Source organism: Carlito syrichta, unplaced genomic scaffold, assembly GCF_000164805.1.
Source record: "Carlito syrichta isolate Samal-C Ts95f unplaced genomic scaffold, Tarsius_syrichta-2.0.1 Scaffold312208, whole genome shotgun sequence".
Taxonomy (NCBI): Eukaryota; Metazoa; Chordata; class Mammalia; order Primates; family Tarsiidae; genus Carlito; species Carlito syrichta.
This window is the reverse complement of record NW_007256304.1, coordinates 164,935-176,334: the sequence shown is the minus strand read 5'-3', so window position 1 is coordinate 176,334 and position 11,400 is coordinate 164,935. Positions and strand designations below refer to the sequence as shown.

The window sequence follows — 11,400 nt, the reverse complement described above, 5'->3', positions numbered from 1 at the left end:
GCTTTGCCACACGTTTCACATTTGTAGTGTTTCTCAATAGTATGGATGTTGACATGTCAAGCAAGTAGTGAATGGGTGAAAGGTTTTCCTGCATATTTCACAATTGTATGTTTCTCCCCAGTATGGATGGTCTTATGTCCAGCAAATCATTAATGAGAGTGAAAGGCTTTGCCACACTCTTCACATTTGTACGATTTCTCTCCAGTATTGATGGTCTTATGTCCACAAATCCTCCATGAGTACAAAAAGCTGTGCCACATTTTGCACATTTGTCGGGTTTCTCAACAGTATAAATTTTGCCATGTTGAGCAAGTAGTCAATGAGAGTGAAAGGCCTTTCCACATATTACACATTTGTAGGGTTTCTCTCCAGTATGGATCCTCTTATGTCCAGCAAATCCATTGTGAGAGCAAGTCTTTTCCACATTTTTCACACTTATGGTTTCCCCCCAGTATGCACCTTGATATGTCCAGCAAGCTTTGAATGAGAGCAAAAGGCTTTGCCACATTCTTCACATTTTTAGGATTTCTTCCTAGTATACATGGTCTTCTGTCTAGTAAATTCTACATGAGAGAAAAATGTCACATCTTCACATTTGTAGGGTTTTTTCCAGTATGAATGGTCTTATGTCCAGGAAATCTATAGTGAGAGCAAAATGTTTTGCCACATTCTTCACATCTGTAGGGGTTTCTCTCCAGTATGGATCACCATATGTCGAGTAAGAAGTGAACGAGTGTAAAAGGGTTTGCCACATTCTTCACATTTGTAAGGTTTCTCTCCAGTATGGATCACCGTATGTCGAGAAAGGAGTGAACGAGTGTAAAAGACTTTGCCACATTCTTCACATTTGTAGGGTTTCTCTCCAGTATGGGACACTGCATGTTGAGCAAGGTTTGAACGAGTGTGAAAGGCTTTGCCACATTCATTACATTTGTAGGATTTCTCTCCAGTATGGAACGCCATATGTTGAGCAAGGTTTGAAGGAAAGTGAAAGGCTTTGCCACATTCTTCACATTTGCAGGGTTTCTTTCCAGTATGGATCATAGTATGTCGAGTGAGGTAAGAACGAATGTGAAAGGCTTTGCCACATTCTTCACATTTGTAGGGTTTCTGTCCAGTATGAATCACCGTATGTCGAGTGAGGTAAGAACGAATGTAAAAGGCTTTGCCACATTCTTCACATTTGAAGGGTTTCTCTCCTGTATGAATCACCGTATGTCGAGTAAGGTAAGAACGAAGGTGAAAGGCTTTGCCACATTCTTCACACTTGTAGGGTTTCTCTCCAGTATGGATCACCGTATGTCGACTAAGGTATGAATGAGTGTGAAAGACTTTGCCACATTCTTTACATTTGTAGGGTTTCTCTCCAGTATGGATCACTGTATGTTGATTAAGTTTTGAACGACAGTGAAAGGCTTTGCCACATTCTGCACATTTATACGGTTTCTCTCCAGTGTGGATCATTGTATGTTGAGTAAGGTCTGAACGATACTGAAAGGCTTTGCCACATTCTTCACATTTATAGGGTTTCTCTCCAGTATGGATGACCATATGTCGTGTAAGGAGTGAACGAGTGTAAAAGGCTTTGCCACATTCTTCACATTTGTAGGGTTTCTCTCCAGTATGGATCAACATATGTCGAGTAAGTTCTGAGGGAAACTGAAAGGTTTTGCCACATTCTGGACATTTATATGGTTTCTCTCCAGTATGGATCATTGTATGTTGGGTAAGTCGTGAATGAGAGCCAAAGGCTTTTCCACATTCTGCACATTTGTAAGGTATCTCTCCAGTATGAATAGTCTTTTGTCCAGTAAATTTTCCTTGAGAGCAAAAGGCTTTGCCACATTCTTCACATTTGCAGGGTTTCTCTCCAGTTTGGTATCTTTGATGTTGAATATCATTTGAGTACTCTGGTTGATAACAAAAGTGTTGATGAAAGACTTTCCCACTCTTTTTACATTTGTAATGGTTATTTGCAACTGAGTATTTTATCTGCTTTTCACCCTCATGCACACTTTTCCAAGTTTTTTATAAGTATAAGATCTTAAAAACATATTTACCATATTTTCCATTTGGCATCATTGTAAGGGAGTCTTCTATGCTCTTCTCTGGCAAAAGGTCTTCAGTGTAACAAGAAGTCACAGCTGAAAATCATGAAAATGAAAATTTATTCCACATGCTAGACTCAGGTGAATATTCTTTAAAAGTGAAACATAGTATTATACCTTGCTAAGGACATAAGTATGATGGCAAGTTTCCACTCTATCAAAAATATATGTACTTAAGAAAATACCCCATTGCCAGTGTGAGAACTCAAAAAACAGCTAAGAATTTGCAGAATGCAAAACAATAAAATGAGTTGCATGGAAGAGAAATTTTAGTAATTTTGCCCCCATAATTTCTCTTCCTTTACAATACACCACGATGCAATCATATGTGACATTCTAAATCTTGAATTCTTCCTTAGGGAATAACAGAAGAGTGGAGTAGGAGTCAACATTCTGCTTTTTCAAGGTTTATGCAAAGACTGCTTTCTGTCCCAACACACAGAGAAGACATATCCAAATAACCGGTATGAGAGTCTCCTAAACTTTCTAACCTACTGATTGGTGTTATATTAATCTAGAAAAATTAACATCATAAACATTATGACGTGTATATCTTTGAATTTCAAATACCCCAATTCAAGCAAAGTATGCTAAAGCGTAGAAAGAATCAGGATAAATGACTCAATTAGGGGTACAAAAATAATTTGTGGAGCTGCAAATAACACAAAAATATGACAAATTTTAATATGAAATGAAAAACTATTACTTGAACCACCACATTACTGCCTGGGTGAGAGAGAACATGGCTGATAAAACATAACCATAAAAAGAATTTGGAAAACATCCTTGATGTTGATATTGGTCTTACCAACAATTTTTTTATGACTACAGGAATAAAAATAAATATAAAGTTGGAGACATCAAACTGAAAAGTTTCCATGTGGTAAAGGGAAAAGGAAAAAGGCTTACAGGACAATAAAAAACATCTGCAAACCATATACTTGATGAGATATTAAAGCAAAAAAAATGATAATCACTTGAAGAAAAAAGAGCCCAGAAATAAATAGTTATTTTCCAATAGGACACACAAATTGCCAACAGGTATATGAATTGGCACTGAACATCACCAAGAGGCAATTTCAAATAAACACAATGATGATATATTGTCTCACAACTGTTAGAATGGTTAAAATCAACCAGAGGACAGAGAGAGAACTTTTGATAAGAATGTAAAGAAAAAGAAATCCTGTATATTCTTGGTGAGTTTAAAATTTGTAGAGTCATATAAAAATCATTAGCAACAGTCTTTGAAAAAGAAAAGCCAGCCGGGCTTGGTGGCTCAACCTGTAATCCAAGCACTTTGGGAGGCTGAGGTGAGTGGATTGCCTGAGTCCGCGTGTTGGAGACCTGCCTGGGAAACTTGGCGAGACCTCAACTCTACAATAAATTCAAAAAAATTAGCTGGGCGTGGTAGCACGGTCCTGTATTCCCAGCTTCTTAGAAGGTTGAGGCAAAAGGATTTTCAAAGCCTAGCAGGTCAAGGCTGAATTGACCAGATGCATGCCACTGCACTCAACTGGGTGACAAAGTGAGACTCCAACTCAAAAGAAAAACAAAAGAAAAATTAAAAAAAAAACTATCAAGCCGGGCTCGGTGGCACAGCTTGTAATCCCGCGCCTTTGGGAGGCTGAGGTGAGTGGATTGCCTGAGCCCGTGGGTTCGAGACCCGCCTGGGCAGTGAGACCTCATCTCTACAATAAATCAAAAAATCAGCCGGGCGTGGTAGCACATGCCTGTAATTCTGGCTACTTGAAAGGCTGAGGCGGAAGGATCGCTGGAGCCCTGCAGGCAAGGTTGTGGTGGCTGGGAGCAGCCACTGCACTCCAGTCTGGGTGACAGAGTGAGACTCCAACTCAAAAAAAAAAAAAAAAAATCACATTTCACAGAAATCCCTTTTCTGAGTATATAATCAAAAGAAATAAAATCAGTAATAAAAAGAATTCTCCAACCCATATGAGCATTGCAGCATTTGTCAAGATGGCCAAGATTGAAAACAACCTAAATATTTGTGGAATCTTTGTTGATTAAGGAAATAACAGCTGGGCTCAGTGGCTCAGCCTGCAATCCCATACTTTGGGAGGCTGAGGTGAGTGGATTGCCTGAGCCCATGGGTTTGCGACCTGCCTGAGCAACTTGGCGAGATCTCATCTCTACAATAAATTAAAAAATTAGCTGGGTGTGGTAGCACGTGCCTGTAGTTCCAGCTACTTGGAAGGCTGAGGTGGAAAGATCGCTGGAACCCAGCAGGCCTAAGCTGCAGAGGCTGGGAGCGGCCATTGCACTCCAATCTGGATGACAGAGTGAGATTCCAAATCAAAAATAAAAAAGGAAAGGAAAATAACATACACACATGCATACATTCATACATACACAATAGCATATGATTCAGTCAAAAAATTTTAAAGCATTCTGCAATTTCAACCTTATGGATGACATTATAAGACATTATACTAACTGAAGTGATGCAGGCACACAAACACAAACACTGCGTGACAACGGGAACAGTGGTCCAAGTCTATAAAACCATCACATTGGGAGACGGAGGTGACAGTATTGCCTGAGCTCAGGGGTTCAAAACCAGTCTGGGCACCTAGGTGAGACCTCGTGTCTATGACAAATACAAAAATAAGCTTGGCATGGCAGTGTGTGCTTGTAGGTTCAGTTACTTGAAAGGCGATATAGAAGGATCACCTGAGTCAAGCAATAAGGGTGTGGGGGTCATTAGCATGTGACTGCACTCCAGCCTGGGTGACAGAGTGAGACTCCAACTCGAGGAAACAAAAATCCTGTATGATCTCATTCCTGTGGAATCAAAAAACTTTACACTCATAGAGGAAGAAAATACAACGTGGTCACCAGGGCGTGCAGGTGGAAAAATTGAGATGTTTTTCAATGGTTCCAAAATTTGAGTTATAACTGAGTTTTAGGGAATTAATGTGTACCATAGGGACTTATTGTTAATAACGATGTCACGTATGCTTAGAACATTTGCTAAACTAGAAGACATTACATGTTCTCTTTATAAAACATAAAAATGGCAACTACGTAAGATGGTTGATATGTTCAGTAATTATTTGTAATCACCATTTTACACTGTATAGACATATCCAATTATTACATTATTTACAACATATGGTTATACATTTTTATTTATGTATAAAAAATCAGATGCTAATCACACATAAACATGCATACATGTCTTTCAATATATGCATATATGAAGCTAGTCCTAATCTGCATACCAAAGAAAATTATAAAATAAGAGTTATTAAGACACAAGGTAACATGTAGGAGTTTAATGTATGTTTGCCAATTCTTTACATGATATAGTTCACTTAAATATTTGGATATAAAGAAAAGCTACCAGTCTCATATAATATAAACACAAAATTTAAGAAAATTAACAGGATTTTTTCTATTAAGAGAGATCATTTTTATTTAGGTAGGACTACTCAGTATGAATTTAAATAAAATCATTGCAAGTCACCATAGTATAGAAAATCATAAATTAGAAAACGTGTAACATGTGTCTGGAGTGTTCTCTAAAATTTCTCAAAGAGATAACAAAATCACTGCTCACATAGTCTCAATCATGATGCAAAAAGAAAACATAAAAAATAGTTTGACATGGATTTCCAAATAAAACAAGTAAATATTTACTTGTCTCAAAAGCATCAGAATGTTAGTCAGATTATGCAGTTTTTAACAAACCATTAGGTGGACACTGATTTCTCTGTAAATTTGAAAGATCATTGAAGAAGCAGAGGTTTTGAAGAATTTCAGAACATGGAATAGCAGATGTCCCTTTGTGACAGCAAGAGAAAGAATCACAGGCTTTTAAGAAACCATTTCCATTGGGGCAGACCACCTTCCCAAACCACATTTCAAGCTCTGATTCCTCAACTTGTGTCATCTGCTTCTTTCACTCCCACATACCTGGAGGTTTGGCTAATATGCTATGTCTCTTCACATCCCAGGGCTCTTTCCTTTGCTCCAGACAAGTGATGAGGTCTGGCTTTGAGACAGCAAGTCCTGTTTAATTAGAAAAAGTAACATAGCTGGGCTTGGTGGCTCAGCCTTTAATCCTGCGACTTTGGGAGGCTGAGGTGAGTGGATTCCCTGAGCCCACTGGTTCAAGACCGCCTGGGCAACTTGGCGAGACCTCATCTCTAAAATAAATAAAAAAATCAGCCGGGCAAGGTGGCGCATGCCTGCAGTTCCAGCTACTCGGAAGGCTGAGGTGGAAGGATCGCTGGAGCCCAGCAGGTCGAGGCTGCGGTGGCCGGGAGTGGACATGGCAGTCCAGTCTGGGTGACAAAGTGAGACTCCAACTCAAAAAAAAAAAAAAAAAAGAGTAACATGACTCTTGCTTCGGTTCTTCAATTAAAAACCTAGTATTTGATCAGTAGAAAACACATGACACAAGATTCTAGAAAATTAATCCCAAAATATGGTTTCCCAATAAAACCTCTAGAACATTTAGATAGAATTTTCAATTTATGAGTTTATTTTTAATCTAAGTTGGAATCTCATTCTGTCACCCAGGCTGGAGTGCAGTGGAAAGCTCCTGAACACCCCAGTGCTCACCTGTTGGGCTTAGGTAATTCCTCTCCCTCAGCCTAACAAGTAACCAGAACTACACATGTGCATTACCACTCGCAGACAATTTTTTGATTTAGTGTAGAGATGGGGTCTTGCCAAGTTGCCCAGACTATTCTTAAACCCATGGGCTCTGGCAGTCCTCTCAACTCAGCCTCCTAAAGTGCTATCATTACATGGCTGAGCCACCATGCCAGGCCTTAAATTTGTGAGTTTAGTTCAGTAGTAGTGAGTCAATAACTTATGGCAACAACTGGAATGAGATGTGGGCGATCAGATCTATGCCACTAAATTTCTATACTTACCAAAAATATAGCTAGGAGGGCACTGGTCAATTTAAAATAGAGAAGGCTTCATGTCAAAATGAAACATCATTAATTTTTATTCTCTATATTAACACATTACCAACTTTTCTTTGATAGTAGCAATCTGAAACTCATTCATGCAAAGCAGAAATTCCAAGAAAACATTCTACAAAGGAAGGACATAAAATCATTAGTATGAAACAAGGATTGTGTTTTGAAAGTTTCCTCACCTAGAAAAACCAGGTTTCTATGGTTCTCTAACATCACAGTCCTGTACAATATTCGCTGAGGGGAGTCTAGGCATTCCCACTCCTCTGGAGAGAATTCTATGGCCACATCCTTGAATGACAACAATCCCTGAAAACAACAAAAACACATATTTACCAAGGCACCATGGCCTCTAGGTAAAGCAAGAGTGAAGAGAACAGGGTCCAGCTGACATGACAACTGTTATTATGCAATAAGAAAATTTATAACAGAAATATTCTCTAATGCATTAGGTGTGGGGAAAAAGTATGAAATAAAATTCACTCAGTCAGTTTAGACTATATTTTTGTGAGTCAAACAGCATAAATTTGGACATCGATACAGGCATGTACATTTTTAATTGCTATGTTTACATCACATGGAATATATTACATATACTGCTCAGATGGAAAACTCCTAGTGAGTCAGAAGGTCCTCGTCAAGTTTTAATTTGTACAACAATGAATTGAATATCTTGTTAAAATGCAAATTCTGATTCAGACAGAATACATGGATTTAGGCTGAAGTTCTGTGCTTTTTTTTTTCAGTTGGTGTGTCTCATTCTTATCCAGGCAAGGGTGCCATGGCATAATCACAGCTTATTACAGTCTCGATCACCTTGGCTAAAAGAATCCATCCTCCATAGCATCCCAACTAGTTGGGACAAATTGGTGTCAGACATCAAGGCACACAGGTGAAACACAAGATCCATGCTGAGATCCTTTAGCCAAAATTTATAGTAATTTATTATTACTTTTTATCTTTTAGCCAAAATTTATAGTAATTTATTATTACTTTTTGAGTTGGAGTCTCACGCGTCTTGCCCATGCTGACATGCTGTGGTATGCTCTGGCCATTGCAGCCATGACCTGTGGGACTTAGGCAATCTTTCTGCCTCAGCCTCCCAAGTATCTAAAACTACAGCTGCATGCCACAATGCCTGGCCAGTTTTTGTAATTTACTGTAGAGACGAGGTCTCACCAAATGCCAAAACTGTTCCCAAAACACAGGCTCAGGCAATTCTGCCACCTCAGTCTCCCAAAGTGCTGGGATTACAGGCTGAATCACCACACCCATCCGATATAGCAATTTATAATCTCAACTGAATATCAAAGAAACACATTAGGCAGAAATCCGCCTACAGGTATCTCTCATGGCATGTAATCTCTGAAAGTGTATTTATATTTTTAGTTTTTGGCATCATAGAGAACAAGTCTCTTCTACTTATTCTTTATTCAGGCTCTCTGGAGCTATTTTTGACAATAACAGTCGTCCTGTTTAAAATTATATTTTATTGCCGGTCTCGGTGGCTGAGCCTGTAATCCCACGCCATTGGGAGGCTGATGTGAGTGAATTGCCTGAGGCCACGAGTTCAAGACCCGCCTGGGCAGTGAGAGCTCATCTCTACAATAAATCAAAAAATCAGCTGGGCAAGGTAGTGCACTCCTGTAATTCCGGCTACATGGAAGGCCGAGAGGTAAGGATAACTGGAGCCCAGCAGGTCAGGCTGCTTTGGCCGGGAGCAGCCACTACACTCCAGTCTGGGTGACAGAGTGAGACTCCAACTCAAAATAAATAAATAAAATAAAATTATATTTTATTAAACATGTTCTGCATAGAGCTGATGAGCATCTAGACAGAAACCTTAAGTGGTACATGTTCTGGCTAGGATCAGAGGCTCATGCCTATAATCCCAGCACTTTGGGAGGCTGTGGCAAGAGAATTTCCTGAACCCTTGGGTGTAAGCTTGCATAACTTGGCAAGGCCTCATCTCTACAATAAATTAAAGAATTAACTGGGCTCTGGTGGCCATGACTGTGCCAGAGCATTTCATTCTGGACAACAGAGGATGACTGCAACTAAATATATATATATACATGTTTCTATCCTTCATTAGGATCTGAGGATCTACCCAGTCTCCAATGGGATTCTTGGTTACCATGACTTCCCATGACCCCCAGTAACAAGGGAACATTTTTAATAATGCAGGTCATACATTCATGGTGTGAACAGTTTATGACAACTAAGCAGTATGGTTGAAAAGAACAGAAGCACCATCTGACAGACCACTGAATATTACATGAAGAAAGAAATAGTTGAAACAAACTCATTAGACAGGACCATCACAAGGACAGCAGAATGGTTTGCAAGTGTTACATAAGACATTCCTTCTGATCTGCGACACATTTATTTTCGTGAGAAGCAGCCTTTTTTTTTTTTTCTTTTTCCCCTACTTCTCTGGGATTTCTTCTCAGATGAGATTATCTAATCCAGTCACACCTACATTTTAAAAATATGCCTTTACTTATTTCAAAATTAAATGGAAGGTATTTATTTCTGTCAGAGTCTTACCACCCTCTTGGGAGTCCCTCGTTTGCTCTCCTGTTTGTCTGAGGTTCTCTGTGATTTGATTCTTCCACCATCTCCCTGAGGTGGGTCTACGTTGTCCTTTAGGATTGTTTTCCTTCTTTACAAATGCAAGATGATCCAGAGGATAGACATCAATTCTGCCTGTGCCCCTCAAGAACAGTGATGTGTCTAAAAGTGCACAGAAACCAGTCGCCGAACTAAAGTAAACTTTTTCAGAGTTACTAATTTAATAATATAAACTTAGACTAATCAATCCAAAATGGGATAGTCAACTCTCAAAAGTTCAAAACAACTTCATTTTAGACCTGGGGGGGTGGAATCTCTGGCCTATTTGTGTGTTCGAATGTAGCTAAAATAATTTTGAAATGCTGACAAGGTTGGCACCAATATGCAGCTGTCCAGGCTAACTCTGTGAAAGTGGGAATACGTACACTAATTCTGTTTTGTTTAATAAAGAAACAAGGAGACTGTGAATCAAGGACAAAGATAATTCACCACTTTCCAGGACTCCTCTCATCTCCCAGATGTCTGCAAGTCTAAGCCACCTCTTGATCTTAGCCTCTCTCTGTCCCATAGCCTGGATAAAAATTTTTAAAAAGCACACACGTCCCAGGAGGGTACTTAAGGACGCCATCCCCTCATTTCCTTGGTTTTAGTGTCCCCATTAAATAAAGTCACAAGCCCTGCTCCAACACCTTATGTCGACAGAACCGGATTTGGACCTGGTGACACAAATGGCCAATGACCCTGGAGATTTCCACCTAGATAATTCAGAGGAGCTTTCCACCTAGATAATTCAGATAAGGCCACTGCAGGACTGTCACCCAACGGCATCTGCCCATGCCTGGCTTCCCCTTTCCCATTCTCAAAGTCTTTCCTCTGAGGCCTTCCGGGATCCCCACGCCACGAGTCATGGCTGGTGTTTCTGGACTCAAGAACTGCTATTGGCCACGTGACCTCCTTAACACTGTGATGGAGCCACCATTTAACTCTGGGGAGGAGAGAAGAAGTGGGCCAGGATAAAAGCCTCCCCTTCCCCCCACCAGCCCCTTGCGCAGGTCGGATCCTCTCCACCACCCTTGCGGTTCGGCACACTCGGAGGTGGTGAGCTGCATGGAGAGTTCTCAGCAGGCGATGTCACTGCAGGGTCAAAACCACAGTGTTGTGGCCAAGGCAGGCCCACCTACACAGAGGGGACTGGGCCGAGTCACACGCAGAGACTGGTCCAAGCTCGGAGCTGATGGAGTGGCCAGTTCCTAAAGAGCTGGGTCATCCAAGTCTATCCCCATTCCCCCTCTCAGGAAACCTCCCTGCACATTTACCACAACCCACCTTCCGAGGGTCTCAGCGTGCGCCCTATGAATCTCCCAGGACCTGCATGTCCACAGGGTGGCACAGGCTAAAAGGAAGATACGCGAGGCTGACGGATGAAAAGAAGAGCTCCGGTCTGATTGGCCATTTCAAACCCCAGCATCAGTTGATTGGATAAAACTCCAGGCCAGCCGGGTTCGGTGGCTCAGCCTGTAATCCCACGCCTTTGGGAGGCTGAGGTGAGTGGATGGCCTGAGCCCGCTGGTTCGAGACCCGCCTGGGCAGCGAGACTTCCTCTACCATAAATCAAAAAATCAGCCGGGTGTGGTAGCGCAGGCCTGTAATTCTGGCTACTCGGAAGGCTGAGGCGGAAGAATTGCCAGAGCCCAGCAGGTCGAGGCTGCAGTGGCCGGGAGCGGCCACTGCACTCCAGTCTGGGTGACAGAGTGAGACTCCCCTCA

At 41.0% G+C, this 11,400-nt stretch overlaps 1 pseudogene; it reads right to left on the bottom strand.

Moving 5' to 3' along the window:
• Window positions 1-581: 581 nt before the first annotated feature.
• The window catches only part of LOC103272304, a 20,522-nt pseudogene continuing 9,703 nt past the window's right edge, over window positions 582-11,400 (bottom strand).